The 22,070-nt window shown below is 32.1% G+C and overlaps 1 long non-coding RNA gene across 2 annotated transcripts in view; it reads right to left on the reverse strand.

Annotated features, from left to right (window-relative positions):
* Window positions 1-19,877: 19,877 nt before the first annotated feature.
* The window catches only part of LOC111089683, a 15,721-nt gene continuing 13,528 nt past the window's right edge, over window positions 19,878-22,070 (reverse strand). Inside the window, exon 4 of one of the 2 annotated variants that reach the window (XR_002613920.1) lies at window positions 19,878-20,769. This is a non-coding gene — a long non-coding RNA (uncharacterized LOC111089683). The remainder of the gene's footprint in view (window positions 20,770-22,070) is intronic. The other variant, XR_002613928.1, reaches the window with a different exon arrangement.

Here is a 22,070-nt window from a genome sequence, read left to right on the forward strand (position 1 = left end):
ACTGGCGACATGTCATCTTTTCAGATGAATGCTGTTTCCGGCTTGTTAAAGCTGATGTTCGTCGTTTACCTGGAGAGCAGATAAAGGAAGACTGTCTTTCCCACGGGGAACACACGGGAGGTGGTGCAGTATCTATTTGGGTAGTTATTCATCATGGTGAAAAAACTGCTCTTCATGTCCTCCTGGGAAACGTCAATGGAGTTTTCTACAGGCATCACATGGAGACGTTATTTCTGCCATTTGCTAACCCAAAGTTTAACAATGACATTGTGTTCCAGGATGACAATGTCAATACCCACAATACATGTATTGTACAGGATTATCTCGACCAGTAGGACGTTACAAGATTGCCAACAAAGTCTCCAGATTATGATCCCATTGAGAAGTGTTGGGCAGAACTGAGCCGGAAAATTGCTAACCACAACCCTAAACCAGCTACTGTAGCTGAGTTGCAGCGTCTTCTAGTGACAAATGTGTGATGAAAGCACGGTAGATTATATCAATAACCTCATCCAAAGCATGCCATGTCGCCTTGTGGAGGTTATTAGAGTACGAGGAGGACCAACCAAGTACTGAATGTTTAATATTAACTGATATAATGTTACAGACACTATTTGTAATAATTTGATGTTATATTTTGTCATTATATATATTTTGGTAAGGTTTTGTTGTGATAGGTGGAATGCTGAATTACACATCTTTCTACAGGTGTCTGATAAAATTGTTTGCTGTTCCAATAAATCGTTCATAACGTCCATAGAACCTATTTCATTATACAAATTACGTATGTAGATGTTTAATATAACATGCATTTCTCAGTTTGACATTGCTAAGTGTATTTGTATTCCATTTTAATAATAATAATAATAATAATCTTACTTATTACAAAATATGCAAACATTTTAGCCAATACTGTAATTTGTTTCAACAAAGAACAAAGACATGTCTCCAAATAATATATCGTGTCTCCCTCCCCAAATCAGCAGGTACTTATTACTTTATTTGTATGTCTACACTAGACTTCCGAAATATCTAGAACATTTCTCATAATCTAATAAGTTTTTGTGACTAAATGACCCTTCCTTTTCTGTTGTTCATAACGTCGAAAACTATGTTCATCTGTGAACGTTTATTGGAAAATGCTAAGTATATTGAAAGCGATACCTCTATCTGAAATAACGAAAAGTGTTTTTTAAATAACTAATAAGTTAGAATACTTCGCTCACAAATTTACTCATCTGTCAGTTTTACTATTTGTTAATGTAGACTTTGAGAATACTTCCAAACAGGAGCACGAATATCTTGGTATTGGTGCTAGTATTATCAGACATAAAAAAATTGACTGTTCCTTTATGTTCACGTTCCTAAGAGTTAAAAATTCCATCAAAATACAGGAAATCTAAACCAAGTAATGACGTATCATGTGCACTGCATTAATTTAACAGGACCTTTATTTATGATCACATTTTTGATTTGATGTCACCTGACTTTAATGGTGTGCGAACAGCAGCAGCACATGCAATGTGCACGATAACTTACATTCCAGCTCTGAAGGTTTCACTTCATACAATTCAAATAGTAAAACTAGTAACTGTATTTGTACTTACATAGAAACTAAGAAGGCCCAGCATGGTGGTTAGGGCACTCGACTCGCAATCTGCGGGTCGCGGGTTCGAATCTCCGTCACACCAAACATGCTCGCCCTTTCAGCCGTGGGGGCGTTATAACGTGACGGTTAATCCCACTATTCGTTCGAAAAAGAGTAGCCCAAGAGTTGGCGGTGGATGATGATGACTAGCTGCCTTTCCTCTAGTCTTACACTGCTAAATTAGAGACGGCTAGCGCAGATAGTCCTCGTGTAGCTTTGGGCGAAATTCAAATGAAACAAAGAAAACATTTATATTTTTAGTTCGTTGATTTTATACATTACTTCATTTTACTTTTGGTGATAGAACTGTTAAACTCTTTCAATTATTTATGAGTAATCCAATAATGTCCCAAATAAACTATTCCTTCGTTTACGATACGATTATGAGATGTTTCACATCTATGAAACCACTAAAGTATTATTTAAACTATTTTCTATTGTATTTTCGTTTGTTTGCTTTTCTTTTCTCAGTGTGGTATAACTATCAACAAGTTCATTAACATAATGATGCCACTTTAGGCTCTATTTTTTCTTAGAGCTGAAATGGATTACAGTTATATGTGGAAGGATCTCTGTATACAACTGTGAAATCTATTAGCCTCTATACATTTAGAATCAGAATATCGAATATGTTTAGTTTAAGTCATCTAATCGTATCTAATTCATTCAAGACACTAACGAATTTTATCCTTATATAGTTTACAAATCTGTCACTAAGTGACGCTTACTCAAATGCAGTTTCGTTGCTTACCATATCGACGTCATTTAAAACCCTATAACCCGAGTGCTTTCGAAAAGTGGACCTTTCTTCTTCAGGGGCCCTTAAACTCCTTACAATGTATATTACTAGAGGCTGACCTATTACTACATCATTATTCCGAGCGTTTTAATAATTTTCATAATATATCAGCCTTACGGCCTCTTTCGTATCGTTATTTTGAGAATAAATAACGAGTAGACCCTTTTCGACAGGAGAGCATACCACGTTAGATACTAAACAGTTGATGTTGCTTTAAGATTTATTGTGCTACAAACCCTTGTTAAACTGCGCGAGGGATGTGGTTACAAATGCATGAGAATTTTGGAGTCATGATCTTTCGGTATAAATTCTAAGATACTGTAATTCTGAAATTTCAACTTTAGCATCTTGATACATAAGATGAGAATATTTTATAAAAATAATAAGGTATAATAACACTAATATGCTCACAGATTCATAAAAATAATGATATATATATACATATCATTATATATATATATATATATATCATTATTTTTATTATATACAGAAAAAGCTAACAAACTGAGCAATAGTACTAAATCACCACATACACTATAATTAGAAAGGTATTATATGAATTAAAGATTATTAATGTTATTGGACTGTTAGTAAATATGTTTACTGTTTTTTTTTAATATGACAAAAAACGACATCTACTATTTTCTATGTTTGCTTTGTGAATGCAGACTTGTGGTACAAATAAAGTAATTTGGGGCCGTTTTCAAACTTTTACATGCAATAATTTGCTGTAAGTAATGTCAAAGTTTTTCCATCTCTTTTAACATGTATATAAACTAGAAATCCTGTTAAATAGGGCAGTGAAGTTGCCTGCCTGGCATAATTTTGGGTCTCGACAATCACGTTTGTCTTCCAGGTATACGACAATCTTCCAGAGAGATACCGTTATTAACTGAATTCAGTCTTAATGTTTAAATAAACCGTGTAGGTGAGTATCTGCCTTTGTATATACAGAACGTTTTAAATACTCTGGAGTAACTATCTCGTATTTAGTGCCGAAATAAACTTCTGTGCCAGATTTCTAGGTGAGTGTCAATAGCAAAGTCTCTGTAATGAACGAAAAAGAAAACTCAGTCACTGAATATGTTTTTGGTGGCAATAAAGGAAATAAAATCTCTATAGCTTCTGAGCTGCATATCATTCCAGTTTATAGATTATTTTGAAAGTGTAATCGTTTGTTTGTGAATATAAACGATTATTTTGTGATATTATACATTTTTATAGAAAACAAAGGTTAACAACAATGATTAAAATATCTGTAGCTACACATTTATTTAAATGTACAAATACACTACCTATCCCAAGATTCAAACTGCAAGAAAAATAATTTTAAAATATTTGATACATAGTTTTATCACGTAAAATTTTAGTTGTATATTTTAATTTCAATTCACTTTTTTGTGTATTTTTAATATTAATAGAGTTCATGTATAAAAGTACAGTGCGATAAAGACGTTATACAGTGTCTAATAAAATAACTGTATAAGTGTAATAAAACATAAAAGGTATTTTTCTTAGTAAAAAGAAATGTATTTTTAGAATGGAATATATCCGTTTTACTTTTCAGTTGGCAAAAACAAACAAATTTAATATGCGATTTTAGCTTCTAAACGGAATGCTTAGGAATCTAGAAAAGCTTAAATAAAGAAGTCGAACCTATATGCTAATGACAGTCCCATTTTAAGAAATGTCAAGGAATAAAGCTGGATAGTTAGTTTCAATACCAATTTATACATACATATATGTTAAATTTAGCAAGCTGTGTGTTTGAATACTGTACAGTCTATTCAGCAGCCTCCCAATGGTCCATCGGTTAGTTTGATAGCTTATAGTGCTAAAAGCCGGGTTTCAGTAGCAGTGAAGGGCTCATCACAGATAGCCTATATTGCAGCTTTGTGCTTAACAACATAACAAACAAACAAACAGTTATTCGGCATTTTTACGCCTGATACGTAGATACAATTAAGATATCATTGTTAAGTTGTCTATCATTTGGTAGTTTGATGATTTAACATCATGGTTAAAGGTTAATATTAAGTGCTTAAAGAAAAAGAAAGTCAGGTTATATTTATGGTTTGTGGATATTATGGTTATCCTTAAAATGTGTCATAAAGCACAATACTTACCCGTAGACCATCAGAAATCAAGCTACTATACATGTAAGGGTAAATAATTTCAACCATAACGCTCGTTTACTTTGATAAAACACTGAAGAGGATTTCTCGGATCTATTTATTTATCCTAAAAAAGAAATAAACGGTTATTTGACCAAGTAATAGTAATTTGAGATAAACGTTTTGTCTAGAGAAACTTATCACAAACGGTATTTTATTGCGATTATTCGCTTCAGCTTTTTATTTTATTTAAATGGCATAAATATATTCAAATGAATCATTTTATTTGTATTAAGAACTTATCTTTGTAAACGTCCACTCTATTGAACGCTAAATAATATTATTGTTTCTATTAGATTGATATAAATATATATTAAAGATAAATAATAACTACGAAATGAGGAAGTTGAACACGTAGGAAACATGTACTTATATGAATGACAAGTTTGTTTGAAAATACTTATATGAATGACAAGGTTGTTTGAAAATTTCTCGTATTTAAAGGGTGATTTAGCAAATCGTAACTTCATCTATTCGAATAGGTCTAGCAAATTAACCAGTTGCGATATGTAAGTAAAGTTATTTTTGTATCGTTATTTCACAAACTTTATAATCTAGATACTTTTAAAATTAACGTATTGTTTTTAATAAATTTCGTGTTACCAGAATATCAAATTTACGTGTATGATCTCCTTGATATAATCCTCGTTTCGTTGTTTTAAGTAAAATATTTGTGGTGTGTACAAAAAACAAACTAATGACTAATTCTCAAAATAATTCTATAAGGATCAGAATATACTCATATTAGTAAAAAAATGTCACCTACTTCAAAAATGTAAGTACATAATGTACCCATATTGGTAATGAAAGGGTTAAACGGATGATAAAACTCTTCATATTTCGTTAAAAATATAGAAATCATAATTTCTAATATGCAGTTGTATATTATCACTTATCATTTTTGAAGCATCGAAAATAAATGTGAAATAAAATCTGGAGACCTGTAGCGGATACATACAACCAGTATATTAACATGCCGAATGTTGAAGTAACAACTCTTGCCATGTTCCAATCTGACTTGCTTTAGCTATCCTTCTAAATTAAAGCATGTGTTAAAATGACATAGATTAGAGAAAATCGTTTTAATCACAGAAGGAAAAAGTAAATATTTCTTCATTTAACCATCTCTCAGTCCATTATAATTTATCTTTCATCTCGTTCTTCTCTCTAATTTGAAACCTAACTTTTTTTGTCTATTCCTATATTATATTTGTAATATTCCATAAATAAGGTCTCTTAGTAAAAATATAATATGATATGTAAATAATTAATATATTTTTTGGGAAAAAATATAACCTCTACCACCCAATATTCAATGACTTATTCTACGAACCAGCTCGTGGAATTTGTTTCTACAAGGACTATAGTATCTTCTCATCTTCCTACAAGTGCAACCTTCCAGACAACCTTTCAATAATCATCACTTAAATGATTCCATAATTGGATTTATTTGTGTAACGGAAATTATCTGATGGTTATGTTCATATGGGCCGTAATATGACAGTTGGTTGCACGTCTTTGCTTAACATGGTAAAGCAGCGCATGGATACTCAAGAAACAAAAACAAACAGTTCCCAGTATTTCTCCTGACACATTAAGCCTTCACGATGCAAATCTCAGATACTGTGGGCTGAGAAATTGGAAAGTCTATATAATTTTCCAAGGTCTTACATATCAACTGGTGCTCCTGATTCCAAAATGAGAAAAAAAAAACTTTCAGCTGTTGAGAACACTTAGACAAACGTAAATATATAGTGTAAATCATTATTCTATTCTATCTGAATCTTTAAATATTTTCAACCAATACAACATGTAATACATTGTTCTTGGTTTTAGTGTTATTATATAAAAAATCACGGGAAACAATAACTACCAAAATATTTGAGCCCCTTGTTTTGGTCGACCATTTTCTTTCAGTTGTTAATGGATCCAGTAAATCCGTGAAGCCAGTCCTGAGAACCACAACATAAAATTGTTGAAAATCTAAACAGCAAAAGAACATTAACTACGGAAACACGAAAGATTAATTACTGTAACAAGGAAGAACATTCACAACAATAAGAAATGGCTTATGAAGGCTAAATAATCCTTTAAACAAATAGGGGATCTGTTAATGAAAATAACAACGTGCTGGGTGTGATGGACGTTATTTACAGAGAAGAGGGATAACTTAAAAGAAACTATAAGTAGATTCAATTACATGTTTGACTTGTGTAAGCCAGACTGTTTGAATATTTTTGTCATGCTGATATTAACTGTAGTGTATAATCTTATGATCCACTTGCTACATATCTTACTTCTGTACAGCGTCAGAACTTTACAAATGGCTTACATGCTGGGGATGACGTTGTAAGGTCGAAACATGTAAAGTCGTCAACTTTTTGAAGGCCATAGATAGGCCTAAGTAAAATGTTTTTAATTGTGTACCAGTTTAACGTTGAATATTATTTATGATTTTAGCTTACATTCCTTTGTTTGATTATGTACTTTACTTAAAAAATAAAACGTTTGAGCTTATATAATAATTCAAAAGGTACATCTCTTTGGATACACGATATGTAAGCCACTAGAACGGACTTTTAACAAAATGATTTATATACACTGCAAATAATCTAAGAGTTTCATATAATTTTATCAAAAGTAACTGTGATTTTAACTTAAGACTGAAGCCTATTAGTGGTTTGATCCAAAACTCCGCCACGACTTAACCTTTTTTTTTTTAACATCTTAGAACAACACATCCTGATGATTGTATTATAAAACGTCGGATATTATACAAGGGCTGAATTAAATGTTGTGCATTTTTATATACATCCTAGCATTGATAGAATTGAATAGATACAAACAAAAAAGGTGTTTTAAGTTTACAATGCACATTAAATTGCAATTCCAAGATAGTTTTTGATTTGCTGCCTATGTTGTTTCTAATTCATCAAAAACTTGTAAATTACACGTGCTTAGTATTATTTTCTAGGAAATGGTTATAGAACAAAAATACATTTAAATAAATGAATATAAGCACTTGAGATCATACAGCCTTTGTTTATATGCTGTATTAAAAAGTATATGATCGGTAACCTTCATCAGTATCAGTTAGAATGAATGTTGTTTAATTACACCCTGCCTAGTATGTGTATATCATAGAATATAAACTAGATTAAGTGATTATATTAAACAGGTAAACGAAATATATAAAGTTTCTTCGTCATCATCTGAACATGGATGGCTAGTACCCTTGAGCAATTTTTAAATCTCCATCAACAGCACATGTGATTTGCTTTTACTATATATTTAGTTAACAAAAATAACAGAGCTCGTGTTAATATCTCAGTATCAGATGCTTAGTTATATTTCCATTTCAAGCTAGGTCAGAAGTGGTTACCTTATTGATAAACTTTTTTTCCAAAACCATTTTTAATTAAATAACGTTAGCATCATTCTTAGTAGTTTGGTGACGTATGAATGCATTAATCAATCTGAATAATAGTTTATAAAAGTAAAGTTGGTTTCTTACTACACGTTTTGAAAAAAAAAAAATGATGAAGCAAACAGTCTTATCATTAAAATGCACTTGCGATGGAATATCAAGGCAAGTTCAGTAGTTCTATTGTTTGAGTTTCTGATAATATTCTTAGCCTGCCATTGCACGCTTCTTCTGTTACTTTTGTAACCTATATAAAATCCTAGAAACGTGACAGGGGGACAGTTGGCTTCGTGCAAAACGTCACGTGTTAGAGCGCCACCCAATATGTGTGGTTGGCATGCGCGTAAAATTAAAGTTGTAAGATTGGAGATGACTTAGGCTGGAGCCCTAGAGATGGTATCTCTGCCAAATTATTCACGATATAAGGGCCGCCAGACGTATTAACAAGAAAGCCTTTGCTCCTAAGGATCACCTCATTATGGCGGGGCGCCTAACTGTCAGTCAGTTAACAGTAGATGTGATGGATTAGGAAGCCCGATGACGAAGGACAGGCCGCGACCTGTAAATCTGGGATTCCTTCTCCACCACATGGGGAGTTTTCTGAGATCAATGACTCAAGGACGATTATTTTTCTATCGTGTGGGGAAAATGTTAGTTTAAACGCCACTGAAAATAAAAACCTTAGGATAGCCGTAACCAGAAAATGCAAGAACACTCAAAAATTTAACAAACGCTTACACTCTGTTTTAGTTGCAAGTCATAATTTTTCTTTATATTTCCAATGTAATAATCTGATAAGACACAGAGACAAGTGCACTAATCTCACTGGTGTAGTAAAGCAGCAACACTCCATTTTTTCGATATCTTAGCACATCATAACAAACTGAACAAATATTTTGCTAAAATACAAGGTTTAAACTAATATAAATAAAACATTTATCTTTCTATATGAAGTATATTGGCTTCTAAGTTATAAATATACATCAAACTTTTATCATTAATAATTACCGTACTTCAAAACTAATGTACTGTTCTCGTAATATTAGTTCAAAAATGAAATACTCTAAAGTCCATACACGTAACATTTGACTTATAAATTCAGTAGTGCAGAGAGTGGACAATCTACATTCTAGTGGAATACATCTAAATATACTCAGTGGTGCAGAGAGTGATTAAACTACATTCTAGTGGAGTACATCTAAATATACTCAGTAGCGCAGAGAGTGATTATACTACATTATAGTGGAGTACATCTAAATATATTTAGTAGTGCAGAGAGTGATTAAACAACATTCTAGTGGAGTACATCTAAATATACTCAGTAGTGCAGAGAGTGATTAAACTACATTCTAGTGGAGTACATCTAAATATACTCAGTAGTGCAGAGAGTGATTAAACTACATTCTAGTAGAATACATCTAAATATTTAGATCAAGAGTGATATATTTAGAGAGTGGTCAAGCAACATTGTAGTGAAGTACACCTAAATATACATGTACTTAGTAGTGAAAAGAGTAGCCAATCTACATTCTATGCAAAGTACATCTAACTATACTAAGGTAAAGAAAATTCTTCTCTATTCGGTAAACCAATTCATTTACTCAATCATTTGTTATATAAACAGATATATATATATATATATATACCAATTTGTTTATGCCCAGCAGGGAAAAGAATATATAAGCATATAGTGTTAATAACTAGTGTTCTTTCTGTCTTCAGCTATAGTTTTTAATAGGGTAAGCTAACTTATCTATTAGATTAGTAACACTGAAGAAGAACATCATAAAAACTAACGTTTACTATTATATCTTATAAGGCTTCATACGGGTTTATAATACCAAGATTGTATAACAATGCTTCAACCGTACTTTCTGAATTCAATTTATTTATACGGAATTCGTATTGGGCGAAGTGTTAAATTAAATTTACAGGTCTTTTAATAAAAAAGTTAATTATATACGTTTTTCTTTTAACATTATTTAATCTGATTTGTTTTATGCAACATTGCATTAGTTTAATAAATGCGTAAGAGGTTTTTAAAAGTAAATATTTATTTATGCCCCCAGTGGCGCAGCGGTATGTCTGCGGACTTGCAACGCTAGGATCTGGGTTTCGATACCCATGGTGGGCAGAGCACAGATAGCTCATTGTGTAGCTTTATGCTGAATTACTAACAAACAAACAATATTTTTTATTCTCCTCATATCTCCTCATGGTAAAACTAGGATTGATTTTCACAACTTACTTTCTCAGTTCATAAAATAATGTAATTCAGAAATGCATTAAGAAGAAGACTGATTCGTTTTTAAGTTACAAAGATGGTTTTCCAAGTATTCACATGGACCGTCTCTCAAAAATAAACTTGGCACATTTTCATTCGCTTATACAGAGGGTTGATGTTCAGATTGGGAATTTATAATTTTCAAGACGGGGATATCACTTGTATTTAATAGCGTTAAAACAATATGAATCAACTTGGGGCATCAGGACCATCCAAAAAGTTGTACCCAAACCGTGGTAAGCAAAGTGTGGCGTCTTGTAAAAGGTGAGAATCCAAGAAAACAAAATCATTGCTAAAAGCTGTTCACGTGTTCCAAGCAACAGGACGCAAAATATTCAAGAAGGTTCTCAACCTTGAAAAGCGGCATAAATAACGTGCATGCAAGTTGTTGGAAGTCGAAACGAGTATTTATGCTATTCCCTAGGAAGACATACCGCTGGAGTCACTGGGCACAACATCTATGGATTTCTGTGCGATTGAACTGTTGAAATGGATGCTAAGAAACCGTCGCTCTCGTACACCAGATTGTTTGTTTGTTTGTTTTGAATTTCGCGCAAAGCCGTCCCTAATTTAGCAGTGTAAGACTAGAGGGAAGGCAGCTAGTCATCACCACCCACCGCCAACTCTTGGGCTACTCTTTTACCAACGAACAGTGGGATTGACCGTCACATTATAACGCCCCCACGGCTGAAAGGGCGAGCATGTTTGGTGTGACGGGGACTCGAACCCGCGACCCTCAGATTGCGAGTCGAGCGCCGTAACCACCTGGCCATGCCGGGCCCGTACACTAGATAATGTATGGTCAGTATGAATAAAGAAATGTTGTGTTTTGGACATTATAATCTTATGATGATACGTTTTACAATGAAATCTACACTATATGAGATAAAGCATGACCTGACATGGAAAAGTGAACTATAACGACGTTGTGAGGCTCTAAAATTGTCTTAATCTAACATAATCAACATCTGTATTCTTAGTTTTGTACATTCAGGTGGAATAAAGATCGAGTGAATTGAAATAAATACATTCAACTTTTTTCTTGTGTAATGTCTCGGGTGACTAGAACATGTGTTTATCTTATCAAATATTCAGCTTTTCATAGTTACTTGCACGCGTTCATTTCTCTGAATAACAAATCTTTCATATATGATTTGTTCAAATTGATTTTTTTTCGTATTTCATAGTCAAAAATAAGCTTTGTTAAGGTAAGTTGAAAATCATCATAACTGTTTTGTTTTTTGCTTTTGGTGAAAAATCATATATCATATTTGGAATGAATGTAATTATAAGTATTGAAGTCATCGTTATAACGAATTATTTTTATATGATGACCGATTATGTAAAAAAAAAAACATCTTGAGACTACTTATCTTTCTGGCTGGCTGCAACCCTCCTACATTCATAATCTTACGATTTGGTAGACATAATATGAAGTAAACTTAAGTCACACACACTTCTATCAACCACTCAGAAAGTGTCACACTATAAAATGCAAGGCTATAAAAGACATTGAATTATACTATGCCAAGTAGTAGTAGTGCGATTCCAGTCATAGTTCCCGTTACTGAAATACCAAATAAAAAGAAAGTAGAAATCAAAACATTCTAAGCATTTTTCCCTCCAGTGGCACAACGGTATGCGGTCTTACAACGCTAGAAACCGGGTTTCGATCTCCGAGGTGGACAGAGCACAGATGGCCCATTGTGTAGGTTTGTGCTTAATTTTAAACAAACAGATCTAAACATTTTAGCAAGACTCCGTGTTTTAGTAGTATGTGCTGTATGCAAGACTCTGAAGAGGGTAATTGAAACTTTCACTGTCAGTAACAGAAATGACGAAATAGAAAACGAAAACCGCAGCTGAAAAGATGTAACAAAACCAAAAGGTTGAAATGGCATCGAGCCACAAAAAGTGGAATGAAAAAGCTGGAGCTGTGTACTTTTTACAGATGAATCCAAGTTCGCATTGTTCAGTAACAATCAACGACAGTTTGTTTGATGGAGAATAATATCAAAGTCAATGCACAAGAGACAGTGAAGGTGGGATATCAGCACAGTTTAGGGTTGCATCTCAACCACCAGTGATGGTGGGATATAAGCACAGTTTAGGGTTGCATCTCAGCATCAGTTATGGTGGGATATCAGCACAGTTTGAGGTTGCATTCCAGCCACCAGTGATTGTGGTGTACGAAATATCTATGGCATTCCGACTGTTCACAAGTACAAGCAGATTCTAATCCGTCATGCTATTCCCTCATGAACATGACTCATTGGGAGATGATTCATTTTCTAACAAGACAATGATCTGAAGCGTTCAGAAAATGTGGTGAAACGATATCTTGATGATAAAGAGGCCGATGGAGCTCTCGCAGTCATGGCTTGACCTGTGCAAAGTTCCGATATCAACGCTCTTGTAGTTGACTGGGCTTACGTAAAAAATGAAAATAACTTGGCTGAGTTGTGGGAATTAATAAACGACATTTGAACCACGTTTCACAATCGTACATTGATAAACTGCATGTTCCTGTATTTGTACCGCTTAAGTGATTCCATAATTTTCTCTATTAGTGTATGTTAAAACATTTTTAACAGACTTCCTTCTGCCCAAAGTACTTCAAAGTATAATGCTAGATGAAGAAAATAATAGCATTTCCAGATTCAAAAATTAAAGAGCGCCACAAACCTATAAAGTCAAGAACTATAATAGAGAGAAAAGATTAACAGAAACTGCTAGGAAAAGTATCTTTCTTTTGGTTTGAACTAGCTGTCAGATGTACACGTTACATTTCATATATTTTTTTCCATCATATTTAGGTAATCTTTTATATTTTTCAAACGAAGTATTGATACTATATATTATGTATAAATCAGAATGATACAGGTGCTGGAGGTCTGTCATACTTTTATTGACATGTTGTGCATTAGTAATCAGAAAAAAAAATTATTAAGTGAAACATTTTCAGACGGGTTTTTGATTTTTTGTTTACTGCCATTTGTTTCCTCACAGTTGGTGTATAATACATCTTCGTATGTAGCAATAGCTGTTAGAAAGTATTCATTACCAACAATTAATTACCCATGACTGTCCCATAATAACACAATTGTCGTTACTTAAACTTCTAATTCTCTTTAATTATGAGGCTGATCTTGATATCAAATTATAAACAATTCAATTATCATTAATTGTATTTTTCATAAGACAATATATTGAGCTTATTGTCTGACAACATTAACACTTTAGCTTAATATTAGTTTTGTATGGTAAATACAATTTATTACAATCGCGCTTTGCCAGCAAAAGCATTCACATAATAAAAATTATGTTCCTGATAATCGGTGCTTAAAATAAAATGAATAAATGGTAATATGTTATTAATCTTTTTGTTAAATAGTTGCCGCTAAATATTTATTCGTAAAACATTGCACGTTTTACTTTGTTTCATCCCAAAAGCAGAACAAGTTTTATTGTAATGTTGACAGGTTAGTGTTTATAATAAGACTCAAAACTAATTGCCAAACTTAAAAACAATATAATTTTTCTTTATCAACAAATTTTAATGTTAAAAATGTTTGTTTGTAGTTAAGCACAAAGCTACACAATGGGCTATCTGTGCTCTGCCCACCACGAGTATCGAAGCGCGGTTTCTAGCGTTGTAAGTCCGCAAACATACCGTTGTGCCACTGGGGGACAATATTAAAAATAGGAGCATAAAAATTTATGTGGCTCTCACGTACATAATAAAAGAAGGAATGGAAATTTATTTTGACAGAATACAGTGTATAATATTAAATAAATAGATATAACACTATAAAGAAATAACTGCCATTATGATATGTAAATAATGAAATAATATCAACTTACCAGGTGTTTTATATTTCATCACAATTTAAAAACTCGCATAATGAAAAAGCTGATTTATCTATTAAAACTAAAAAATAATATTAGGAATAAATTTAACACTTAAAACGAAATGGTTAAAAACAAATAGTCAGGTTAGTTAATATAATATATATTTTTTCAAAAACGGATCATTGGTAAGTAATGGGTTAAAATGCAATTCACTTTTATTTACACTGGGAACTTGATGTAAAAAAAGAAAGAAAAGTGATACATAATAACAATTAAATAGGATAGAAATAAATAAATTTATAAATAACTAAGCAAGCCTACTGCTTGTATTTCTTTCGTCAGGGGCACGAAATTGGGGACGGCGCCACTATACCAGAACTACGCACTGAAAATTTACTACGACAGGATCCCATAATTGGAGGGAGAAGAAGATGTGTATGGCCAGTGCAAAACGATCCTACAGCGTGTAACCATGACTATAAATATACTTTAAAAACTTTTTCATGCAGATAAGGGTATAGCATTATAGTAGAAAACTATAATCAGCCTACGTATAATCTAATGATAACTTAATGAGCTAAAATGGTAAAGTTATCGCATTAAGTGTTATGTTAATTAACTATACATAACATATACAAACATCAGTATTGTATTGAAAAACTAGTAGAGATATATTGTGCTTTGGATTTATATATGTTTTACTTTGGATCATCCTCTACTGCAGTGGTTTCCAAACTCTTTTAGTCTGAGGCTTCCTTGATGTGAATATAAAAGTTTGAGGCCCACAACCTATAAAAATGCCTTAAAATGTGATTTCACAATGTTCCCCCCCCCCCACTACTTTAGCACGGTGATTGAAAAATAGTGCTGTAGTAAAAACGATAACATCTCCTTTCGCATACTGTATCATTTAATTAATTCAACATAATTTTTATCGGCTTATTGTTTGTTTAGAGTTAAAATTAATACGCCATCTTTGTTTTCGGCCCACTTTTTTGGCTGCCCCGCAGAAAAAGCTTCACGGCCCGTTGGGGCCGTGGCTCCCACTGCGGGAAACACTGCTCTATTGCAAGATTAGTATGATTATTGGTGTTCAATGTATTTTTTTATTTGTCGTGTCTGAAAATCCTAATGTAGCAATCATAATATACTGAGAGCAAATTTAACTTATGAATTTCCTGCGTCTAAGTACACTTAAACTTAATTATAAACTTTTCAGAAAACCAAAATATAAACAGTTTTGTCAAACTAGTACAAAAATATATTGGTTCACTCAAATATAGAATTCCTACGTCGAGTTATCTAGAGATGTATGAAAGCCAAACAGTGCTAAATATAACATCATTTTATAACCGATACAAATTTTACAATGGCGCGGAATGAAGTAAATAGAATGTCAGCTTATAAATAACTAGTTTTCATATGGATGCAAAGCGACGACAACTTGCAGAACACTCTAGTACCTTCCTTTTATTGACGCTGTATTTGATACAACAACAACAACAAAAAAGGTAGCCAGGGCAGTGTTGTAGATGTTATTTTATCAGAGTTGACATAACTCGTTTGAGAAACTAATTATCTTACAATTTTGACAAATTTTTATAGTATATTATTAATACATAGTTTATCTTCAATAATTTCGAACTAGTCTGAAAAATAATAACTCTGATGGCTCTATTAATAGCCCCCCAGTGGCACAGCGGTATGTCTGCGGACTTACAACGCTAGAAACCGGGTTTCGATACCCGTGGTGGGCAGAGCACAGATAGCCCTTGTGTAGCTTTGTGCGTAATTAAAAACAAACAAACTCTATTAATAAGTGTTTGTATGATATATTTTAAATCCATCATAATTATCTTTTCTAAACGTATGCAAGTTTTAAAACTATTATTTATCAAACTGTAATATAAAGCCTGTAAAAACACTTGATTTACCAAATTTTAAATAAAATAGGAAAATATCTTTATTTATTCAATCATAAATACAACTACTTTCATTTATAGGCTTTATTATTTCTACATTTACTTTTATTTTTATCTTTATTATTTTATGATAGTGATTATTTTGTATTGTTAGCTTAGTATATGGATTTATGATTATCATAATCCTTCTGGGCTGGCAAAACCTTGTGAGATATTACTGGGAGTATGGTTTAAAATATTGTTAACAGAAAAGTTACCCATCTAACGAAACAGTGTATTCTAGATATTATATATATATATATATATATTATATATAATCAGTATATTCCTTACTGATTATATATTTAGTTCTGGAATATATAGTGGCCAGCGTTGATCAAAAGTTACTATTAATAAACGCTAGCATAAAAGTGGAAATCATTTGCGCCCGTTAGCGTTAGATATATAAATTTACATAGGAATTATTCGAAACAAATTTAACTTTGAAACATCTTTATCTATATGTTTTATTCAACTTAACACATAAAGAGCGATCAGTTATGAGATATAAAGTATTTGTAGAAAAGGTATGATGAGTGAGGACAGTAAAATTTTTTTTGATATATATGAGATTGATGATTCTGGAGGTATCGCCATCTATTTAATAAATATGCAATAAATATTTTAATTGATCATTGTAAATGTTATTTTTCAGGAAATTAACCGACCTGTAACGTAAAAACAAGTATTAATAAATTCCTGTTTTAGTAACTCACAATATAAAATTAAGTTTAAAACACCAAACTTTTCGACATCTCGTGATTTCCTCAGAGGTTAATATGTTAATAGGTTTTCAATCTTATTTATCCAGACATTTTAACAGCTCTTGAAATATTAATTACATTAAGTAGTTAGAGAGAGTCATCACTATAGCATTTAGCAGGAAATTCATTAAAATAATAGAGCAAGAAAAGAAATAAAAAACATAAAAAAACAACACAAGATTGAGTCTAATATGACAGGAGTAGAGGGAAAATACCTACCTACTAGTTTTTCAGAACTTTTTCTTAGAAACAAATCTCTTATAGAATTTATAATACCAAGAAAACAGACCCTAAACTACTTAATAAAGAAAAAGAAAATGCATTCATCCATACTTTAGCAGATATTTATTATATTTAGAAATCTTTTTTTTTATATATAATTTCATCTAAACAGTCCTTTTATCTTCAAATATCAAAAAACATTATTTTTTAATCCTGTTGGTACATAAATTATTTGAAACTAATACAATTTCAATATATCGTTAAGCGGATGTTTTACAGGTTTATTAAAAAAGTATTCTGGAACACACTGAATAAATTATTAACAGGCAAATTGCGTGTGTAGGTATGAATATTTTTTCATGAATCAATTAAAGCTGTTTTCTGCAAGTGGCGTCACCTATCGAATTAACTTGTAAACGCAAAAATTAATATGATTATTGGAAATGTTACTTTTCAGGACGAGACATTGAGGCCCCTTCGTATGAACAAGTATAAGTGAAGTTCTTAAAACTAAAAATAAAACACGTTATATAGGCAATTCATTAAATCTTAATTAGCAATGTTAATTAATCTGTTAAAAAGTTGCTAAACGCAATTGCACAAAACAAAAAAGAACAAAAGTGATGATGTTGTAGCTGAAACAGCTGCTAATTTTACCTTCCATAATTATATATATATTTGGATAACTTTTCTAATTTACATGCAATTCTGCAGGGTGTTAGGATATTCTATTTAACCGGATGTTCAAACATTGTAAACATGTACTAACCCTTTTACAGAGGTAAAGGTCACGTTTTGCATAGCATGCTTCTGTGTGGACTTTCTAGGAAGTTTACCTGTTAAAACACATGATACAAACTGGCTTGAAACGGCTAGAGCTGAATATAGATTATAGTTGAAGAGTAGTTGGGACACCGCACTAAGGTTGTTGTCCGGCTATAGAAGACAGATACCTACACAAGTCTTGGTCTCTTTTGCCTTGATTTATTCTTGTCTCTATACTTGGCAGACGTTTGGAGAACTTGACCCCCGCAGCCACTTGGAGCCACAACGGAAAGTAAGGTGCTGGTCAGTTTGTTGACGAATGTAAAAGTGGTTGAGAATAAAAATTTTGTTTATTTGTTCACTTATTTTTGTTTTTCCTTTGCTGTTCGTGTCCGATTTATTATTTGCATCACCTTTCCGTAATCTGAGTTTTACAAATACTTGAAACTTATCTCTTATATTTTAGTGTACTTTAGCACTGAAATGATGAAACAAATGCAAGTTTAACTTAATGTTACAAAAATTACATAAAAGAAAAAGACAAGAATACACGCGTATCAGTTTCTGATATATGTATTATTAAAAATAAAATGATTGCAAAATTCACAAAATTAAGATGATAACCTCTCAACTGTTTAACGAAGACGAAATAAGTAAGGTATCCTATATATATTTGCAAACACAGCTAAAAGTACACAGAAAATGTCAAAAAGTGTTGAAGCACTGAAAAAATGTTTTTGAAATTATAGATGTTTAAGATACTAGTGCAGCCAGAGAATTACGTAAGACTGGTGTTTGTCTGACCTTTGATGCATAAATGTTACTGTTGCTGTGTAAATATTAGTTGAGTTTGAAAGGAAAATCCCTCTACTAAATCCTTTGTTGTAATTAAGTAAATATGATGAAAAAGAAGGAAAGTTCAAAGGAATCATTTGAAAATTCAAAGAAAAATTCAAGAGAAAATCACCATATTTCGTAACAGGATGTAAATTTGTTAAATTGCTGATAAAATTTAGATATAAGTATTTTATTGGAAGTTGAACCTAATAGAAGCAAAATATATTTAACCAAAGAACGAGCTCAAAAATAACATTAGCAATATTTTGAATAAGTCGTATGTTAATCTGTTTTTAATCGTGATAAGTACCATGAAGAGGAAATTGTTAATTTTTTTTTTACTGAAAGAATAATTTCGATAAATGTATGTTATGAATTATGTCATATGAACTTTCACTGGCTTCTTTTAGGATAACTGACTCACTGACGTAATTATCGAAGATCACTGCAGAAAATGCTCAGATGTTATATCCTTACTAGCAGAATTCTACTAAGTTCTTACACATCAGTGTACTGATATTCCAAATATTTTCAAGTATTTAAAATAGGTAACCGACACAGAATCACAGTCCTACAATAGGCCTAATCTACTTATTAAAATGTAAATAAGCCAAACCAATCTTATTTAGTATAATAAATGCTAGCTCTTATATACACAATTTAAAATCCAACAATTTCGTAAGACTTCTAAAGAATTTTAAACTTTGAAAATGTACACTCTGAACACTCTACTTTGGAAGAAAAACTCTAATTAGGCATGCTTGTTTTAATATATAAGCTATTTAGTTTTAAGAGCATAGTCACTGAAGCTGTCTTTTGCTCTAGCAACTTGTTCACTTTCTTATTTCTTAAAAGAAGTTTTGTATCAGAAGTTTGGTTTCGAGAAGTATAGGAGAGACTTATCGAGAGTTAGCTAATTACTTCACTTGTTGGAAAGGACCTTCATCTGGTTTAGTTGCTTCTCAGATCCCAATAAGCAATCTTTCCGCTATTGTAACTTATTAGTATTTTTAAGAAATGATAATTAAACTACTGATGATAAGATTCCACGAGCTAACTGAAGAAGAATCCAAGGTTTCGTTTAGCAAGTACAGATGAAAACTCGTAGTATAAAAATGAACTAACGATATGGAAGTTTGCTATAAAAAAAGGCACAATACTTTTTAATACACTTAAAAAAGCACACTGAGCAGCTACAGTGGCAAATGGAGAGTTAACTTAAATTTATCTAAATAGAACTGAACCTGAAGTATAAGTGAGCTAAATTTAAAGTTAGGATAATCTAATAACTAAACATGCTGGTCACCTGACAATAGTGAATTAGCTTGTTGTAATCAATACAAAATCTGAATTCAGATAAACGCAGCATCAACCAGCAACATCTTATATCCATAGCTTGATAAGTCATACTCACGAATCCTGGCAATAAGTTATTTCTCAATCCACCTATAATAATTATTATATGAAGCATTGTTTGTTTGAAGTTAAGCACAAAGCTGCACAATGGGCTATCTGTGCTCTGCCCACCACGGGTATCGAAACCCGGTTTCTAGCGTTGTAAGTCCGCAGACATACTACTGTGCCACTGGGGGCTATATGAAGTAATATTAAAAGAAAGAATTTCACCTATGCTAATGATCCATGTAATGAGACAAAGTAAAACCTACTTCCCACGTACAGCTTTTTACAGATAATAGAATTATTGATTTCTATGAAATAAACAGGAACTGAAAACTGAACTCTTTATCTTTTAATTATAATATGCAATAATTATGACAGAAAACCATCACAGTCAGACAGGATGATCCCTGTAAGGTACAATGTTACTGACATTGATTAAGGTGAAGTTCCATGATAATCCAGCTAGAGCATGATATGCCATTAATCTTTAAAAGGTTTTAAGACGTTGCAGTAGAAATGTTTGACTGGCAAACTGACAAACTCTATTATTTATCGCAACTTCTCATGATTTTCAGTGCATATTTCGTCTCGTGTCTAGCCCGATTCCAACAAGGCCTTGAAGAACGTCAATCCCAAGTCTATAAAGAAAGAAAAAAGTCCTTATATAATTTTTAACGTAGTGCTACAAAAGTGTAATACATAATATATATATATGTACAAATTTGGTTGTAACTAGAGGAAAAAGAATAATACTATTAATCTGTAGACAATCATTATTTGCTGACTAGTGGTTACGTTATGTCGTTTCTGTGTAATTTCGTTGATGACAGATGTCACTTTAAAACATTATCGAACATTTAAGTGAAAAAGTATTAAATATTTGATCTTCCGAAAAAGTAATAGTTTTTTAATAGATTCGTATCATATAATAACTACAGTTATTAAGATTTGGTAATTAGTGAATTTTTTATTGTAAACTTTTACCAGATTAACTTAGAATCATTAAATAAGTAGATTATTTAGTATACCATTTTGATTGTTGTAAGGTATAATTCACACTTTTCGCGTCGACAGGTTTGGTTCGGGAATGGACTTCTAATAAACATTATATGCACGAGCCAGTATATCAACTTACAGATTAACAGTAAAACCAAGTATACCATTTTGATTGTTGTAAGGTATAATTCACACTTTTCGCGTCGACAGGTTTGGTTCGGGAATGGACTTCTAATAAACATTATATGCACGAGCCAGTATATCAACTTACAGATTAACAGTAAAACCAATATTTTTAGCACCACCATGATGCATTCAAACGTATACTGTAACTGAGCTAGCATACTGTATTACATCGTAATGACCAAGCAAACGCCATACTACAAAATCATGTTCTGGTCAAAACAAAATTTTCATATTTTCATTTTCGCAGCGACAACTAAATATGTTTCAGAAGGCTATGACTTTTCTTTCAGATTTACATACTTCTAGCCAGTTCAATACAGTGTTTAAACCGAATGACACTATGTCCACTATATATTATACGTGGTTTAAGTTTGTAATACACCACATAATTTTCAGACATTCTGTATAATAAAGTTATTTAAATAATTATTTAAAAAGTATTTATATAAGTATACATGATCTGCAATTAAGTAATGAGTAGATAGTATCCCGTTCATTTTTATAAAACTTACATGAATATTTACATCAACATAACGTATTCATTATCAACCTTTCGTCATAACACGGGCAATGTACACATATTTATGAAAGTTGCCCGAATTCAAATTAATAGCAAATGAATAAATTTCAAATAAAGTAAAACGTTATATTTTTGTCGTACAAAGCCGATAGCCCGGCATGGCCAGGTGGTTAAGGCACTCGACTCGCAATCTGAGGGTCGCGGGTTCGAATCCCGTCCCACCAAACATGCTCGCCC

The sequence above is a fragment of the Limulus polyphemus genome, unplaced genomic scaffold (genome assembly GCF_000517525.1).
Source record: "Limulus polyphemus unplaced genomic scaffold, Limulus_polyphemus-2.1.2 Scaffold5, whole genome shotgun sequence".
Taxonomy (NCBI): domain Eukaryota; kingdom Metazoa; phylum Arthropoda; class Merostomata; order Xiphosura; family Limulidae; genus Limulus; species Limulus polyphemus.